A 19,557-nucleotide genomic window follows, 5' to 3' on the forward strand; every position below is an offset into this window, starting at 1 on the left:
GGTTATAAGAGAAAACATATTGTTTTAACTTGTTTGTTTTTTTGGGAAGCCTATTGTTTAATTTCATGAGGAATATGTTAGATTGGTTTGATTTTTGAAAAATACACTCATCAAGAATATGGGAAGGTATTAGTTGTGCAAACTCCTATAATGTAAAAGAGAAATATCATGATTTTTATGGAGCAAATTGTCCCAATAAATAAGTGTGCATAATGGGCTTCAGCAATGAAAATTCAATCCACAATTAATATATGGGTTTGTTGTGGTTACTCCTTTCGTGAGTTTTTTTTCTGTTTTTGTTTTTGTAAAATAAGGGGATACAACAATTGCCACTGAAAAGAAAATGATATATATTTGCAGTGGCAGCACTTGCTTTGGTGTTCTAAAATAGCTGTTCTGTAAACATGTAGGGAGTGATCGCACACCATGATGCAGTTATCACTTTTCAAACACATTATTTTGCAGTCGTGCAGATTTAGTATAGGAAGGATGTGAGGAGGTTGGGTGCAGGTGGCTGAAACAGAGGAAGTAACAGAAGAGGATAAGTGTGACTCAGACAAGCTTTTCTACAGTAGGTACCTGTACACAGATTATAGGCCATGGGCTTTTACATTTTAATGGAAATTAGCCTTCCTGTAGAGTTCCTCCACATTTTTGTAATGGAATTGGATGAGGTACTTAATACAATTAGAAGTTGCAAAGGTTTGGGATGGTTTATTGGAAGCTTCCATCTGCAATAGCTTACAATAGTAAACACACTGAAATGTTTTAATGTTCTTCTTACTCCAATGCTACTTGGCATAGATATACAGTCAGCTGTCAGTGACAGTTTTCTGGGCACACTGCTTCTTCAATGGAGTTAAGGTGAATATTTAGCATACCCACGCACATCTTCTTAACTTTATTTCATTTCTTTTTCATTTCTGTGCTGAGCAGGTTTCCTGAAAGTTTTGTGCAAGTGATTTGCAAATTCCCCAAGAAAGTGACAATGTCCAATGCAATTTAGACATAACATTTGTGTTTATTTTATTCATATGTTGAAATAGGTCAGAAGGATATGTTGTTGTAAGCTAGTGATTTCTGTGAAAAGCAAACAAAACAAGTGACAAATGTTTATTTTATTTTTTATTTATTTATTCCTACCGCGCCATTGCCCACAGGCATCAGGGCAAAAAACAGACAACACAAAAACAGGAGGGAGAAACTAGCTGGCTGAGAGGACTATTTTACTCCAACAGAGTTGTTTTCCGATTTCTTTCAGAAAGTAGTATAACGTTCCTCTGATTGGAAGTATATAGTAAGTCTATTCCAATTTGTTGCTGCTTTAGTAGGAAATGATTTACCCTTTGCTCAAGCTCTTTTAGCATGTGAAATACCAGAAGGTGAGTGGCGCTTGAGCGCAGAGTCCTACTTGGGGAATGTTTTCTTAGTGTTTGTTTTAAGTAGACTGTATCCTCTCCATATAGGCATTTATGAGCCAGAACCAGTGTCTTAAACTGAATTTGTTTCTCCTCAGGCAGCCAGTGAAGCTCCTTCCTGTACTGTGAGATATGTTCCTTCCTAGTAGCATTATAGATTATCCTGATGGTGTCATTTTGAACAATCTGTAGTTTTTGGATATTCTTCTTGCTTGCTCCGCATAGTAAAGCATTGCAGTAGTCCAGCCGGGGCATGATTATGACTTGAACCAGGATTTCACAATTTTTTCATGATACCAAGGGGTTTATTTGTCTCAGGATTTTTAGGTGAAGGTGTGCCTTTTTGGTCACGTAGGTGACATGCGCATCCTAATTGAGCCATACCTCGAATATTGTGCTCAGTGTTTTTACTTTTTCTGCCACCTTGGTGGTACAGGTGTCTAGAGAACATTTTGTGTACGCTTGATCTAATTTCATTCTAGCCCGGCTGGTTTCAAAGATCATAAGCTTTGTCTTGGAGCTATTGAGGCACATACAGTTTTCAGTCATGCATTTCTGGATGATTGAATATACATAATTGAGGGTTTTTGTGTCTTCAGCGTGGTCACCACTAAGGTCCATAATAAGCTGGAAATTGTTGGCGTAGTTGGAGAAATGAAAGCCCATGCTTTCCTTTTTGTCACATAAGAGTCTTATGTAAATGTTAAATAGGATTTGGGAGATACAGGCCCCTTGTGGTACTCCGTATTTGATGGCAATAGGGTCTGAGCAAGCCATATCCCAACCAATCTTAGATGTTCTTCTGCTCAAAAAGGAGAGGACCCATTCTAATTTTTAGTTTAGGCATTTTTCAGTGTCAGCCAGTGTTTCCAGTAGTCACCAAAGTGGTGTTTCTTATATAGGAGATGGACACAGTCTGAAAGAATGAATATAAATGAACATTTGTTTTTAGCTCGCTCAGTTTAGGATCCATTTAGACTATGATGGGCCTTTTTCTTTCCATTGTGATTGTACTGTTGACATTATGCAGTAGGCATATGGCTTTCGGAGCCCATCTTGTCAGAACCGTAGGGTCTATGCTCCCCCTTTTCTCTTTCACTTCCTCAGCCAGGTGGAGTATCTTTGTAATTGGTCCAAACACATCCAGTAATTTATCTTGGCATGATTTCTAAGATGCATCAAGTCATTTCTTGATGTGTTTGGTGTACTTGCCAATGCAGGTGAGCATTATTTTGTCTTTTCAGGTGTTTCAGCAATTCCTTCTGGCAGATGTGGTCTGGGACACTCAGTCCGTAGTTTGCTTCTGCCTTTTTTGGCCAGTCGTGTTCTGAACCTCCTCAACAGGTACAACATTATTTTCATTGGTGGCTCCCATCTGATGATCAGGGATGAATGAGACTGTCTGGGTCAAAGTCATCTCCATTCTCCTTCTGATTTTACTCAGCCTTTCTTTTCTTGAGAACACTTTTGTCTTTATCTTCACTGGAAGATGATAGTGTTTCCGCCTCCTCTTCACTGGACTGCTCCTGCCAGCTGTTGTTTTGCTCGACCAAGCTGGGTGAGGATATGTCTGCCATCTGATTTCTTTCAACCTTGACCCAGTGCTTTTCTCTTGCCACCTTGCTCCTTCCATGGTGTACCCGGAGGTGTGTGGCCATCATGTGCCCTCTGGGCTTTCTTTCTTCCCCCTTTTTTCTCTTCCAGGCTCACCTGTACTTCTGATCTTGTACATGAATTCAGAGAACTTTAATGAAGTCTACATGTGGGATAGACGCTGTGAAATGTCTCAAAGTATAACCTAAAACTTTCTGGATGGTCTGGACGTCAGCCTTTATTGGCATACATGTGGTCTTACCTCTTCACTGGAGCTGTGAGCGGTGGTTGTTCAGAATCAACCTCCACCTATTAAAGGTGCAGCCAGCAACTTCCAGAGTCTTAAAACACCTACAGCACTGGTGCCCTCCATTCAAAGAGTCATCAGAAATATTAGAGGTTCAGAGAAGAGGCTTTTAATGAAGTTTTTACAGATGTGCTGCTCCTATCTCCAACTGTACCACGTGGATGAGGGAGAGGCCTTCCCAGGATCTTTTCTTTCTGATGCAATGTATCTGCTGGAAGACTTTATCCACTTCATCCCAATTTTGTGTACCAAAGTATGTTTTGAATTGGATCACAGTATTCATTTTTCTGATTTTCAGAAAAAAGTTTAAGCATCATGTCCCTCAATTTGTGTACCTGAAAAAATACTCGATCTCTTGAGAGCCAATTAACTTTTGTGTGCAGTAGAAGCTTTTTATCGTTGCCCACTTTTATTCAAAATATGACCAAATAATTGTGATTGAAGGGGTCTACTTTTAATGTAATTGACCGTTTGAACCACCCCACTCACAACACAATAATGTTATTTGATCATTGCTACTAGTGCTTGATAGTGAAAGGTTTACCAAGTAACTGCTAGAAGTTTTGGCCCTTTAACCATTTAATTGTTCCTTCTTTTTGGCCACTTTGACCCTGATCTTCTTTTCACTTGCCTTGTCATTTGTTCATTTTTTTTTCATTTTTTTGTTTTACTTTTCTTTTCTTTTTTGTATGTATCAGTTTTGCTTTTCCACTTTATCTTGAATTTGTTAAATTTTCTTTGGTTATCCGAGTAGACAGTTTAAAGTACAGTTAGTACCCAGCAAGGGATAATCAGATTGTAACAATCAGTCTGATTGGCCCTTACTGGGTCCTTAACAGCCTGACAAGGCACCTTTCACCACTACATCCCTCTGTGTTCGTTCTGTGGGTGGTTGCCATGGAAAGGGAGAAGGGTCTATGTATATTCTCTTCTCCCTTTCCATGGCAGCTATTTTCTCTGGCTTTTTTTTCTTTTTAATGGTTGTCATGAAATGGGAGAAGAAATTAGACTATATGTAGTCCCTTCTCCCATTCGATGGTGGCCATCTTGTTTGTTTCATTTTTTTTACTGTTGTAAATGGCTGCCATTGAAAGAGTGAACAGATTTCATATCCCATTCCATGGCCCGCATCTTTTTTTTTTCCATATGGCAGTATTGAAATGCCGCAGTGTTTTGCAACCAAATAAAGACACTATTATTTCCCTGGTCTAATGGGCCATAGTACTAATGACAATAGGCCCTGAGCCAATGGGGCATTACTGCGTCAAGTAATGCCCCAGGGTCTGCGTCCACAATCCATCACCACCCAGGAAGAAAGCCACAGGAATAAAAACCGCTGTAGACATTTGGAGATATGTCAAGGTCAAAGAAAACTGCTCTAAAAAAGAGGCAGAGGATGTTCAGTGCACATTGTGCATGAAGACTCTAAGATTTGGAGCATCATATGTGCCATCCTAAAGCCCTGGAATTTCTCTGATGATCACTCAGCTGGTGATAGTGCATTGGGATGATGTGGATGACACATATCGTAAATCGCACGTATACCACAAACTAAAAATCATGGGGTTTATGCATTATATGCACAGAAATTGGAACTTTGTGCAGCACCTGATTCCAACAGTGTGACACCACCAACACTGAATGAACCCTTGACTTAGGCAGAAGTGTCAACTCCACATGTTCCAAATTTACTGGCTCCCAATGTCTAAGTTATGACAGTTATGTGTGATCTATGCCAACAATGGGTATCCTTGGGAGGTGTTGCAACGAAGGATCGAGACAAGTTAATAGCTGAATACCAGAGTAATTTTTATCCTTAGTTTTTCTTTTTAAGTGGCAATTTCCCCCCCCCCGTTTATACAAAAAAATACCCAAACATAAGGAAACAATGAAACCACATTCTCTTAAGACTAAAAACAAGGCATGCAAATAAAAAACTTTAAAATTGAAGAATTGGTAATCAGTAGTTTATGTAAAGTAGAAGATAGATTGTTAGTAGGATGTATTTTAAAATTAGTATGAAAGAAATGTAGAGATTGTATTCTGATGATTACACTTTTAAATCAAACACTTCTGACTGGACCTGTAGAAAGTTTAGTTTCTACAGTGCAACTGATAAATATCATGCACTTAAAAGATTATGTGTATGTAGATTAAACACTGGATGTGGATATGATGATCTTATGTTTTCAAAGGTTCTGATTTTTCAACAGTATAAAAAATGCATTGCCATGTGTGAGTTGTATTCTACTGAAAGACCTGCCATTGTTTAGCTATCTTGTCAACACACTTTTTATAAGACTCAAATGCAACTAGTGTACATTTAGGAGAAAATTAAACACAGTCTAGAAGTTGTTTGCAAAGAATGTTATCTGTATTTGTTTGTAGAAGAACAATTCAAAACAAGTGAAGCATGTTATGTTTGTAGACACTGTGTCACGTTTTAGAATAAAACAAGTTTTCCTCCAAGAAGTGTCTTGAATGACACAGTAGTTCAGTTCTTGATATCTCTTTTGTGCTTTAGGAATTGAACATGCATGAAGTGATTGTATTGCAAACTGTTCATCCTTTCCAGGTTATTGTAAGATTACAAAATAATATGTCAAATCTGTCTAAATAATCATTAGTGCAAAGTGTGAGTGGCAAAGTTGTGTATTTACCCTTCAATTTGGAAGGAAATGTGAACACTGTAGGAGTGAAGTGTGACATTCGAGATTCTTTGCTTGTTTTTGGTAAATGGTGTTGCCACAAACGATAAGAACATTTGGCAACAGCATATAGATATTGGAAAGGTGAAAAACGCATTAGCGTTTCAAATGGAGCACAATGTTTTATACAAGGGAACGTTGTCTGTACCAGCCTTGTCAATAATTATGTCTATGCTCGATGTTGAGTCAACAAACAAAAGCAGTGAAGGTCTGTTCCAATGGCTATTTGTTGCAGAAGGGAATAGTTTGTATGAACATTACACTTTTCATCCTCTACACTCACAAGGTGGTGTGGGTGGCTTCAGCTATATCACCACGGATGAAGCAATGTACACTAGAAAACACTTTCTGATAGTTGACAATATTTCTGCATAAAGGACCAACACAGCAAAAAGAACATCAAGGAGGTCATGTTCAATTTTGTGGTAAGGGTTTACGTAGTGGACCTTCACACAAGTTGTTGCAAAACTTGGGAACATCCATGTTAATTCAACATTTTGTCTGCATTCATTGGATTGAAGTGGATGATTAATATAGTAAGTTTCATGTGAAACACAAGGTCAAAGCACAGGGAGCAAGATCAGCACAGCAATATTTATCATCTGTGCCACAGACGTCCAATACGATTACTAGCTATGTTCCACCAACTAACATCAACACTCAGTGCATCCTGCCTGCACCTGATCTTTGTAACTTTATTGTTATGTGCAAAACCTGTCAAAGCTTGATCGAGGTGGGAATGACACGCCAGATGCTTTGTTAAAGACTCTTTCAGAACATATGGCCAATTGCCAATGCTAGATATATTTTTAAGTGTCTATTTATTTTAGCCTATTCTTCAGAAAAAATAAACACACATGTACGCTTTTGTTATATGTATGAATTATAGTGTTTTTCCCTTCCCTGGTCCTACTGCTTTTTTTCCTTACCACCCAAACATTTGTGTTATAAAAATAGGCAATAAAAACACATACTGTATATATGGATCAAAGACCTTTAACTGTTGCATGCGGTATGTGTTAAAAAAAATAAAACATATGCTTATGTATTTCATTATAGCTGTGTTTATCCCCTGTGTTAGCCACTGGTAAAACCCCCACAGTCATTGCTACATTTAGCTGTGCATGTATCCTTGGTAGCCACCGCTATAAAACGATTAAAAAAAGTCATTTGTACATATATATGTGGGCAGTAGTCTTGTATATTTTTGTTTTATGATACATTGAGTGTAGTCTTTGTGCACAGTTACTGTACCACGTTAATAACCTTCTATTCACCAACAGTACATATATATGTAAACACTTTAAAAAGTTAAGTAAATATACAAAGTTTTTTAAGAACAGGTGTATGCACAATTTCTTTTTATTTAAATGTCTACACATTATACATTGTTTTCATTAGCCCAATTTTCTCTATTATTAATGTCAATTATTTATGGAATAACAAAACCCTTGAAATTCAAGGAAAAATCTTTAGTTGCAGGGACATTAAGATGAGCAATACATTGTAAAAAGCCACCTTAACATCACGCCCAGTGTTGCACAGCCTATGGTGACAATGATGACATCACAGATCACATCACTGATGACATCACTCATTACATTACAACAGTAAGCAGCATTAAGGATGGCCTTCAGATATGATCAGTGTGAATGGACAAGCATATTATAACACATGCAAGGGTAGTTATCATGGCAGTCATGGACACTGACCACAGTCTTCACCCATGTGCACTGTATATTTTAGAACACTAACAGGCCACCAACCATAGACTTTGGCCTTCATCAGTGGCTACAGTTTCATTGTCCACTTTATATTATTTGTACTAATCAGCCACTAGCTATGGGCCTTAGCACATTACTGGCCAGTGGCCACAATCTTTGTATGTGCCCACTATATATTCTAATATATAAATGGGCCTCACTAGCCATGACCTTTGACCATGAGCAGTTTATACATATGTTGGCCATGTTCACTGTATATCTTAAAATACAAACATGCCATAAGTGATGGACTTCGGAAGTCCCCACTGTGTATTATACAACACTAACCAGCCCCTATCCATGGCCTTTGACCATGCCCACTGTATATTGTATACACCAACATGCCACAAGCCATGGTCTTTAACACAATACTAGACAGTGGCTATGCCCTTTTTCCTTGCCAACTATATATTCTAACATATTGATGGGCACTAGCTATCGCCTTTAGCAATGCTCACTGACTACAGCTTTCATAGTTGCCCACTGTATATTTTAAAACAGTGACAGACCACTAGGCATGGCTTTTAACCATGCACATTAGTATTTTGCAACACTAACTGACCACTGGGTATGATATTTGGTGATGGCCAGTGATCACAGCCTTTGTCATGCCCAAGTCCATGGCCTAAATTGTTATTAAAAACAACAACATTTATATGAGCTAACATATTAATCATGTTATGTCTAGTGCAATTATTCATGTACACTGTTATATACAATGTAATTAGTGTTGTCACCAGTGATGCAATTTGTGATGTTATCAGTTTTCTCCTACAACATGGAATTAGTGATGTAATGTCATCATTGTGGTCATAGGCTGCACAACAGGGGGCATGGAGTTAAGGTGGCATTAGCTGAATTTCAGGGGTTTGTTGCATTAAGTTCTCACCTTAATGTCCACACAACAAAAGTTATTTTGTTGAAATACAGGGCCAGCGATAGTGGTCCTGTAGTTATGGTTAAGTTGCGCAACTCGTAGGAAGTACACTTTTTGGGTGGCTTAAATCGTTGCTCCTCCTGGACGAATCCTTGCAAAACTTTCAAAAAAAAAGTGTATGCCCCCTTCGGAATGATTCTGGGAAGATTGGTGCAGTTTCATTCAGGGGGGAGATATAGGGAATGTCCCAAAATTTGTGGAAAACCTCAGCTACTCAATGGAAAAAGAATGTTGCTCACACCTACAACCAAAACCGCTGGATGGATTTTGACCAAATGTGTGGCAGGAGGGAAAACTTGGTCCTGAAAGCGTGCTTTTGTAAATTTGGTTTAACTCCGTCCAGACATTTTTTTTTGCCAGAAACTAGGTCTCAAAAAATTAGTGATATTTAGGTTTGGTCTGTATGTGGACATCCCCATGGACCAATCAGGGGGTGGTTGATCTCTGTGGACATTGGACATGCCTGCTGATTGGATGGTGAACAGTGTGAGTTGCGTCACATTTTGGAAACGTCAGATGTTTCAGCAGATAGTGTGAGGGGAAAAAGACTGAAAAACATATTTGGGGTTATTTGGTGGCCGAAAGAGGGGCAAAAAAGGGTGAGGGTGGAATAATGATGATTTGGAGCTGTTTTTATAGGTACAAAAGTGGGTGCAGGTGCCAAACACTCACCGTACAGCTCGGTATCCTGTGGACACCGCTGTGAATGAGCAGCTTAGAAAACACATTTGAGGGTATTCGATGGCTGAAAGAGGGCATAGAAAGAGTAGGGGAGTGGAATGAAGATGATATGGAGCTGTTTGACTAGGTAACAAGGTGTTTACAGATGCCGCCAATTCCGCTGTCAATTCTGTTGTCCGCACACATTATTTTGGATGGCAAGGTGTTCAGGTTGAGTTTTGATATTTGAAGGTCTATTGTACATACTTGTTATTGAATCTGACCACTGGCCACAACCACCACAGTAGTAATATGTGTATAGTAATTATAGGTAACGTAGTGGGAGTATAAAGTGTTTGTAATGTGATGGAATGATATAATTGAACTGTATATGGTATTTATGATTGTAGTACAATTGAGGATAATGATTATAGAATAAGTATTTGTTTATAGTTGGTATGGTCCATAGTTGCATGTAGTGATGAAGCTGGAATCTCTTGTTCGTTTTCTGTGTAAAGAAACAGTATAATTTGTTAAGCTTGATTGTTTAAGAGCTTTAATTGCATAGAATTGTATATATACATTTACTTTATTTGACCCTCATAAACAGTACATTGTATGTACTATGATTGGTACAACAATAGTGTATGATACACTGTTGTTGTATTGCCATTATATAATCATTGGGTCATTGGGAAAACAAATACATACAAGATAAAAAAAAACAATTACAATTATGTGAGTGTAAGTCTGATGGTATGTTTGTTTGAAGTATGTTGTGATTAAGGGAATGGTTAAAGTAGTTAGATATCTGTTTGCGTATTCTAACTACAATAGCCTTTAGAATAGGTTTTGTAATAAGAAGAATTCTGATGGCACATTTGAAGTGTATTATAATTAAGCAATATGCCCCGAGCGGCGGGGCATTACCGACTCTGGTAATGCCCTGGGGCCCATAATTATAGGCACGAGCAAAGCGAGGGCCTTAACGAAGGCCCCCTGGGCATTACCAGAGTCGGTAATGCCCCGGCTGCGAGGGGCATAAAGCTGTTAGTATCCCGGACCGCAAGATCTGTGTGACCGGGGCACTCAAAGCATTTTTTTTGTCCCAAAATGCAGAAAAAAGAAAAAAAGAAAATGGCCACCGGGAAAGGAAAAAGGTAGTCCGTTTTCTCTTTCCATGGCAGCCATCTGGAGCAGATGTGCTGGGAACAGAAGCATTCCCAGCGCGTCTGCTCCCAAAAAAAAAAAGAAGAATGTAAGTGGGGTTGGGAGGGCGGAAGGGAGGGAGGGGGAAAACAATGGGAAAAAAACGTACCCGAGTCCCCAGCGGCGGACGATGGAAGCTTCCAGCTGTGTGGAGACTCGGAGCATGGATGGACCCGCTCCAAGTCTCCACACGACTGGAGGCTGCCATCTTCCCCCACCAGGGACAAAGCAGGCTGAAGGTAAGTGGGGTGCGGAGGGGCGGGGAGGTGAGAGGGAAGGGAATACAACAAAAAAAGCATAACTGAGTCCCCAGCGGGGGGCGAAGGCAGATTCTCAGCTGTGGGGAGGCCCCGCTTCAAGCCTCCTCATTGGCTGAGAGGCTGCCGCACCCCCTGCTGTGGAAAAGGTGCCTGGAGTCCCGGCCGAGAATCGAGGGATTCTCAGTCGGGTAAAGCTCTGGCGAGGGCCAATCAGAATGCTTGTTTCCTACTGATTGCACCCTCACCGGGTACTAATAAACAATATTTCTGAAGTAGTTAGATACCTGTTGGCCTATTGTAACTAGATTGACTTTTAAACATACTATTATGGATGTAGTTAGATACCTGTTGGTGTATTCTAACTGTTTATTGTGCTACAGTTTAGTGGGTAAATTTGTGTTGAAGGACTAGTAAGTAGGCAATTGCTAGGTTTGCTGGTAACCTATGCAACAGAGGTGTTATTACAATAAACAAAAAAACATTTCCTTTTTTGACATATGCAGTATAGTGCCCTGAAGTGGCTGTGGCACCAGCGTGGTATATTAGCCTACTGTTGTGCAGGTTTTTTTTTTAGCAAAGAGATATTTGGCCATGTGTAAAGCAAGTGAGCTTGCAGTTCTTTTTGGTACCATCTGCATTGTACCTTAGAAGCATTAGTATGGCATATTGCCTTTGTGAGTTTATTTGTATGCTGGAACGATTATCCGAATTGAAAAAAGGGCGTACAAAGCCATGATGTGCATTGTGCGGAAGCTGGTGAAATGGAATGGATTCACAATTTGGTATGGAAACATAAGCAAATCATTTGTTATGGATGTGCTCTTGTGAAACATAGTTGCAGAGAGTGCATGTATCTTTCCACGTGTATGGTATCTACTATTTAAGATAGATTTAGCATCTTTGGTAAGCAGAGCAGTTCTGATGTTTTTTTTAAATGTTGCCTGATGCATGTTTTGACTTAGTTCTCTGTACTGAAAATTATGCCAGAGATTTACATTTCCAATGCTGCAGAATGTGTTGTGGCATTGTTTCCTCCAAACAGTTCTTCATAGTCTCTTTTTAGGACTTCTTGCATTCTAAGGTGAATTAAAGCCAACATAAGGTTGGAAACCACACTTAGTTCATCTATTATAAGTGCTTTCATTTATTTCAGAATGCTGCACACTTCAGTAGCAGCTTCTGCTGAAAATTTGTAGTATTCTAATTTGTTTTGGTGTTCCACTGTAAGGAGCAGTAGTCAGTGTAAAGTTACAACTTCTATGTTGTAGGCAGCTAAACCTGTGGGGGCTGTTGCAACAGCGAAAGGTTGTTTTTGTTAAATTTTGTAGAAATGTGCTGATTATTTTAATTAAGTATGTTTTACCAGAGCCAGCTTCACCACTTACATACAGGAGCAGCTACTCATTTTAGTTTCATGTTTAACACCATGTTCAATATTTTCAGTGACTTCTAGATAAATGGTGTCCATCATTTAGCTGTGATTTGAGCACAAGTATTTTTCAGTTGTTTATATTGATGCATGGTATTTCTACCTCAGTCATGGCTATTTCTGCTTCATTTAAAATGAGTCATTCTTCGTGTGTTTTTTGGCTTCATTTGAGGGAAGGAGGACTGCCCTCAGGAGTGCCTTCCTCTAGTTGAGCATCAATGTCTTCCTCTTGTTGGCATTCATTGTCCAACATTTCTTTGTATTGTTTGAAATTGACATTTGTTATACTGTTTTCATTTGCTTTGAGTGCAGCTTGAAATGAGTCATAGTCACCTAATAATGTGTCTTTTGTCCAAGGTTTAAAAAGTTGCAGTAGGGCCATGTAATAGAGTTCTCCATTTTGCAGGGATTTAAATGATAACTTTATATGAATTGGTAGTTTTATTAGTCTTTGCTCACAAGTTGAGGCTAAATATTTGCAAGTTCTCTCATCCGGTGTGACATTGTTTTGTAGTAGTTTTGGACTATGCCGTATAGGCACATGTTTTTTGAAGCAGTACTCCTGTTGGGTAGTATTTCCTGGCTGTTGGGATCATTTGTAGCTTTTGTTTCTATCTCTTGATTGGATTTTAGTACTCTTTTTCGGGATCAAGCTGGACCAGGCTTTAGCCACACAATGTTTTCAGATTTGCCATATAAGGATGTACCTTTTAAATGGTCTGCGGCTTCAAAGCACCCACATTCTCTATGGGAGAGCATTTTTATACCAAAGCAGTACAGTTTTTGTGACAGTGTTTCAACAGGTGATATGTCATTACAAAAGTCTTTTAGCTCTGTTGTATCAGCTTTGAAGTATCTTGCAACTGCAGTGGAATTGTCTGCAATGTAGTGTATGTCTGTTTGCATTCCACAAGATAGCAATTATTGCATTGTAATCATTAATGTACTTGAATACTTTGTGACTTTTAATGTTGTGTATGTTTTTAGGGGATTTGTCTTTTACACTGTGTCTAACTGAAGATACTAAGATATTTACTTGTCCTTTGCAAACTGGTCTAGGGTAGCCAATGCAACATTTGAAATAGTATTTACCTTTGATTTTATGTCATTATTTGCCACACTTATGTGTTTGCCACACTTACAATTTTGGAAGCTTAAGATCTGTGGAAGTTGGTCACTATCTGTGGATTCTGAAGGGATGTTGCAGTTAATGTATTTTTCAATAAACTGTAAAACAGTAGTATCACTGTCATGGCCACATTTGGGAGCATCATTTATCCATAAAAGCATGTGGATGCATGGTGCTCCTCTGGATTGATATTATTTTCTTCAAAAGAAGTGTTGTGCTTCTCTAAGTAAAGGGGTTGTTTCATTGCAGATAAAGTGCATCATTGCAATGAAGCAATGGTGAAAGTATGTTAATACATTGGCAGGGTCAGGAGAACATAGTCCTGTTTTGTTTATATCTATTTTATCTTTATTTTGGTTTGCAGTGTGTAAGAAGTTGTGCAAGTCATCCCATGCATACTATGCACAACCTAAAGTAACAAACCATGTAGGTGGGCCTAAGTTCCTGAGTATACAATGTACATCAGTGTGACACCAGGACCAATAATCAAAACCTCATCTTTGTCTTATATTTTTTTGAAGGAGTTGAGTAGCAGACATGTTTAAAAAAGTATAGCCTGTTTTTAGTGTGTGTGCAACTAAATAACATACAGTTGCTAGTTCACTTTTGAAGAGGAGGCAGTAAATGTATTCTACATTGTGTCTGAATCTGTGGTTTTCAGATTACATTTGTAAAAAGCAATATTCTGATGCACTCATTTGTGTGATCCGTTCATCATGTATTCCTCCTTTTCCTGTCAAAAGAGTAGAGGAAGAGATTGTGCATGAAGCCTTTTTTCCCATTTGCTCACTGGGGATAGCGTGGCTTGACACATTTGATAGGTTTCTAATGCATCTTCACTAGTGTCTTTGGAGTGTAGTGGGTGAATTGTATACTGGTCGAAAATGTTGTCTGCAGTAACAGGATCTACACGTTCAAATTGGCCAGTTGCTAGTGAATCTTGAATTATTTGGGTGGTTTCTCTTAGGTTTTCCTCTATGTTTATATCTTTGTAGCATTCACTGTTTTCTTTTAGATGTTGTAGGGCTTGTCTAACTTTGTTTAAGTCAACTAGTTTTTCTTTTGTTGGTACACCCTTAACTAGTACAGATTGACCTATTGGTCATTGTACTCCTAGAGTTTCTACATTTTCTTTAAGATCTAATGCAAATATACTACTTTGCCACATATGCACTTTAGTAATTTAGATGGAAGCAATTTGCCTGGTTTTGGTTGAAGGCATAGTATAGCTTGAAATGATTGTACTGTTTTGAGTATAAGTTATTTATGATAGCATGTGACAGCATTTGGTTATTACCAAGCTTTGTTTTGCAGTACGTGCACACTATTGAGGGGTCCGTTATTTTTTATTTATTTTTTGCTGTTCGATATAAAGCTAATTGGAATCATTGGGATTCCTCATTGTCCTCTATTTTGTAAGCAATATCTTTTATTGTTGTGCTCTTTTTTATAAAAGGTTCTGCGACAACAGACACATACTTTGTCTGGTATCTCAGCAAATGTGTTTTGAAACTTAGATATTTATTTTTGTATGTGTTTGATAGGAGGTTGGTTTGTCTGAGGGTTTTGGCAATGTTTTCTGAAGTTACTGAATTGTCTAAGTCAACTTCAGTTACAAAGTATTTATTTTGGATATGCTCTATTTTTTAAGGAGTTCTTTAGCTGTTCCATGTAGGAGATTGTTATTTATATTTTGCAGTTCTAGAGCAGGACTTTTTTGCATAGTATAGTGTATGCTCAAGATTCCGTATAACGGCATGGTGTGTTGATAACATTATGATGTAGTGGAAGGTGGTTTTGCAAGAAGTTCCTAAAATTCAGGCTAATGAATGTCCTCGAAGTCCTTTGTGTCTGCGCACTGGACAAGAGTCCACGGTTTGTAAAGTTTCGATTTGACTTTTGTCTGTTAGTTTCATATAGTGAATCCTTTATGTCATAAAGATTTAAAGGATTGTTGGTATATGTTACACATTGAGTTGCTTGTCTATTTGTACACTGGACAGTGTGTTTGCGTGAAAGGAACATTTGATTGAAAGTTTGTTGGGGACGTTTTTTATGTAAGGGTTCCTTTTGCCATAATGGTGTCTCCTACCATTTCATACCCTCAGTCATTGCTGTCTATAGCAATTGTTTTTTTTTCTTTTGTATAAGCCTCTTCATTGAAATATGGTCCTCTGCTGCTTGTGTGAATCCATTCACCTTCACAGAAGTTTGAAAATGGTCCATATTGGCATTGCACTTGTTTAGAAGTAGCTTTTGACAATATATTGATTAATTTAGTGTCTGGTTTCATTCTGTTTAAAATTGATATAAATATGTTCCCTTTATTAGAAATGCCCTTTCAATTAGAGCTTTGATGATTAGTCTCCTGCAGTTGTTTTTAAGGGTAGATCATGACTTTTCAGCTGTTTTAATGTGATTGTGAAGAAGTCTATTTTGGAAGATTTTTTGTAAGATTCATGTTTTGGATCGCTTCATAGTGGTTTTGTTAATACTGGTAAATATAGTGTTAGGCTCATTAGTAGGTCTGTTTATCTTTGATTATCATGTGTATTTTTAGTTTTTGCAAGAGGGGAGGTTGCTTGCTGTTTTCTTTTAATGTGTTCTATAAATTGTTCCAGACGTGAATGAATATATGGATTGCTTTTTTTCTTATCTGCTCTAATATTTCTTTATTTTCTATGGAGTTGCTTTTTAATAGGCATTTTGTTGTTTCTGCTGCGAAAAAAGAAAGTTTGGGTTTGAAAGTTGTGGAAAGTATATGCATGTATGGGGCATGGACATGTGGGGGTGATTATTGCAATGAATAGAGTGCTGTTTGATTGTGAATTGGTATAATAGGTGTTTTTGCAAAGGTTGAACGAGTAAATGTCTGTAGAGGTGTGATGGGCTTGGGTTAGTGAAGAAGGGAGTGGTGGTGTGATTAAATGCGTAGGGACATTGTGATGTTTTGAGGAAAAGAGTGGGTGTTGTAATGGTCATATTCAGATGAGAATAGAAAGAGTGTGAATGGTGCAATATAATGAGTTAGAGTGAAATAAATATTGATTGGGAAAAAATACTCTGGGCTAATATATTGGGAAGCATATTACAGTTATAGAAATATACATGGTACATTAATTAACTGTTTTTCAGCAGCTGATTTCTGCAATCTTCTTCTGTCCTGTAATTGTAAAAGATAGTTAATGGGTATATGTGGTAATGGTGAAATATTTTTTGTAAGGCAGGCTGTTTTCTATGAAGGTAGCAGGAAAAACAGTTAATGACATTGTGTCATGGATGGTGTACTAACATGTGTTACCTGTGTTGTTAGAAGAATTGGAGAGTAAGTAGTTGTGTTTTGGAACACATGCATATCTAGGTTGCTTTTTTGTTGCTGGTTTTAATAAAGGAAGTGTTATGTTTTTGGTGTAATGTATGTGTATTGTGTCACAAAGTGTTTTTAAAGAATAGGGAAACTGTGGCCTGGTGGTAATGCAATGGTGGATTGTTGTTGTAGCAGTGTTTGGTATGTTATAGTAGAGATTGGGAAAGAAGAGAACTTTAATGTAAGGCAAAGTGTTGTATATAGATACTTTGGCAGAATACAGATATGTGTGAGCAGATGGAAAATGGTGGTAGTTTCAGGGTTTTAATGAGTGAGGTTGGAACGTGCAACATTTATTTTGAATGAAACATGGAAAATGCTGACCATTTAAAAATGTTTCTATTTAGGAGTGTGTGCACGGAAGTTAAGAAATGCATATGTGCCTTTATAGGAGCTCTGTGTGCAAATGTTTTTACAAATAAAATAAAAAAATATGGAAAAGATGTTTGTTTGTTTGTTTATTTGATATAGCGCATTAGAAGACCCTCAGGTAGCTGGGTGATAGCATTTCAAGTATACTTAAAAGCTTGGTTACAGAGCATTGAAGCATATTTAGGAAGCTAGGATGCTGAGTTACAGAAGTAGTTACAGAAGAAGGTACATACAAGGAATAAAACAGATGTGATAGGTGAAAACATAGATGCAGTCGTAGGTTAGCAGTGACCAGGTGGTCCCAGTAGAGATATCAAGATACAGGCAAAGGATGCTAGTTTGTAGTGGTCAGACATAGCATTCCTTGGAGGGCTTCAAGAATAGGTAAGTCAGGCAAGGGGTCGGATGGGTGGTGAGGCAATCAGGTTAGGCATCATTAATCCGTAGCCAGGGTAGGAGTTTCCGTCTGAATCTGGAGTATGGTTGGTCAGTTCTAAGATCAAGAGCGAGTCTATTCCAGGATTGAGCGGCAATGACTGGAAAGCCGGAGCCGCTGGCAGTAGTCCGTTTGTATCTTGGAACCTCTAGGGTATGGGAGTTGGACATTCTCGTAGGACGGTCAGATGTTCTCTTCTGTACTCTTTCTACAAGGAAAGGAGGCACTATATTGCTATATTGTTAAGACATTTGGAAGTGAGGGAGAGGGTTTTAAGGGAAATCATATCCTTAATTTTAAGCCAGTGGACATCTCTTCTGAGTGCAGAGATATGCTCTCTATTCGGGATGTTTAAGGCTGCTCTTAGGGCATTGTTTTAGAATCTTTGCAGTTTATCAATGATATATTTATTCGATCCGCATATAAAGCATTGCAGTAATCCAGTCTGGATAAAATAAGTGCATTAGCTAATGTGATGCAACTGGTCTCAGAAAGGAATGGTCTGCAGGCTCAGATCAATTTGCACGTATATGCTGTAGAGGATGCTAAAGAGTTAATTTGCTTCTTGAAGGTGAGTGCTGAATCAAGATAGAATCCCAAAGTTTTAACTGCAGGCATCACTTTTATGATGTTGTTGTCGATGTTGAATGAGACGTAACTGGGGTTGAGTTTTTTGATTGCCGTCTCTGAGCCTAGGATCAGTAGCTCCATTTTGTCATCATTCAGGCAGAGGCCGTGGGATGCCATCCATGCCTGAATGAGGGGATATATCCTATTTACAAAGGCAGAGTCTTCCAAGAAGTTGCCCGAAAGGGGATAAGGATCTGGTTGTCATCTGCATAGTTAGTGTAGGTGACACCCAGTCTGTCCAACTTGTTGAACAAGGGCTTAGTAAAGATGTTGTACATAGTAGGAGATACACATGATCCTTGAGGTACACCGCAGGAGACTTGTATAGGGTCAGCAGCTGCTAAAGGGGAGAAGACTCTCATGATGCGGTTCGCAAGGAAGGATTGCACCCAGGTTATGGCATCACTTGAGAAATGGGCAGCTGACCTGAGATGGTTACATAAGACTGCATGATCCACCAGGTCAAAGGCTGCCGATAGGTCAAGGAGGAGTAGCATAGCTGATTTACCATTGTCCTTAAACTCGTCAATTTGGGTCTTGAGGTCAATCAAGGCTGTTTCTATGCCATGAAGGGGATGGAAGCCAGACTGACGTGAGCCTAGATGGTTATTAGTTTAATTTTAAGTAGGATGGGGACTGTGGTGATGGGTTGATACTTTGTAGGTATAGATGGGTCTAAGGTTTTTTTTTTGAGCAATGGTAGTACCCAGGATTGTTTAAGGTTGTTAGGCACAAAGTTGGTCTTGCAGGATGCATGAATGAGCTTCGAGATGAAAGGGTATAAGTCTCTGGCTGCATCCTTTATAATTTGGGGTGGACAGTCATCTCCTTTGCAGGTGGAGGGTTTGAGCGAAAGTATAATTATTTCTGTCTCGACAATGGATATATTTTTTTTAGGCTGAATGGTGGGGGGTGTTATTATGTAAGTTTGGAGGTGGATGCTGCTGAGGTGAGGACTCAGCCGGTAGGAGCAATGAGGCTTTCTTTTTAGCAATTTTAATTTGGAGGGAGCTAATTTTATCCGAAAGGGCGTTCTGTATATTGGTGCATCAAGGCTTATCTTTAGGAGTATTGTCAACCTGAGGTATTGGTGATTCCATTTCGCGAAGGATAGAGAATAATTCCTTAGTGTTTGATTTGGCCTTGGATATTCTATCGGTGAACATGTTTTTTTTAGTACTAATGATTTCCTTTTTGTACAATTTGGAATGATTGTTTAACTTAATTGTGTTCTCCTCGGTGGGCGAATGGCGCCAGATTGATTACAATTTTCTTTTTTGAGTCCTTAGTTCTTTCAATTGTGGTGTGAACCAATTGTTCAGGTGAGATGACTGTCTGC

The sequence above is a fragment of the Ambystoma mexicanum genome, chromosome 11 (assembly GCF_040938575.1).
Source record: "Ambystoma mexicanum isolate Mex_15411 chromosome 11, UKY_AmexF1_1, whole genome shotgun sequence".
Lineage (NCBI taxonomy): Eukaryota > Metazoa > Chordata > Amphibia > Caudata > Ambystomatidae > Ambystoma > Ambystoma mexicanum.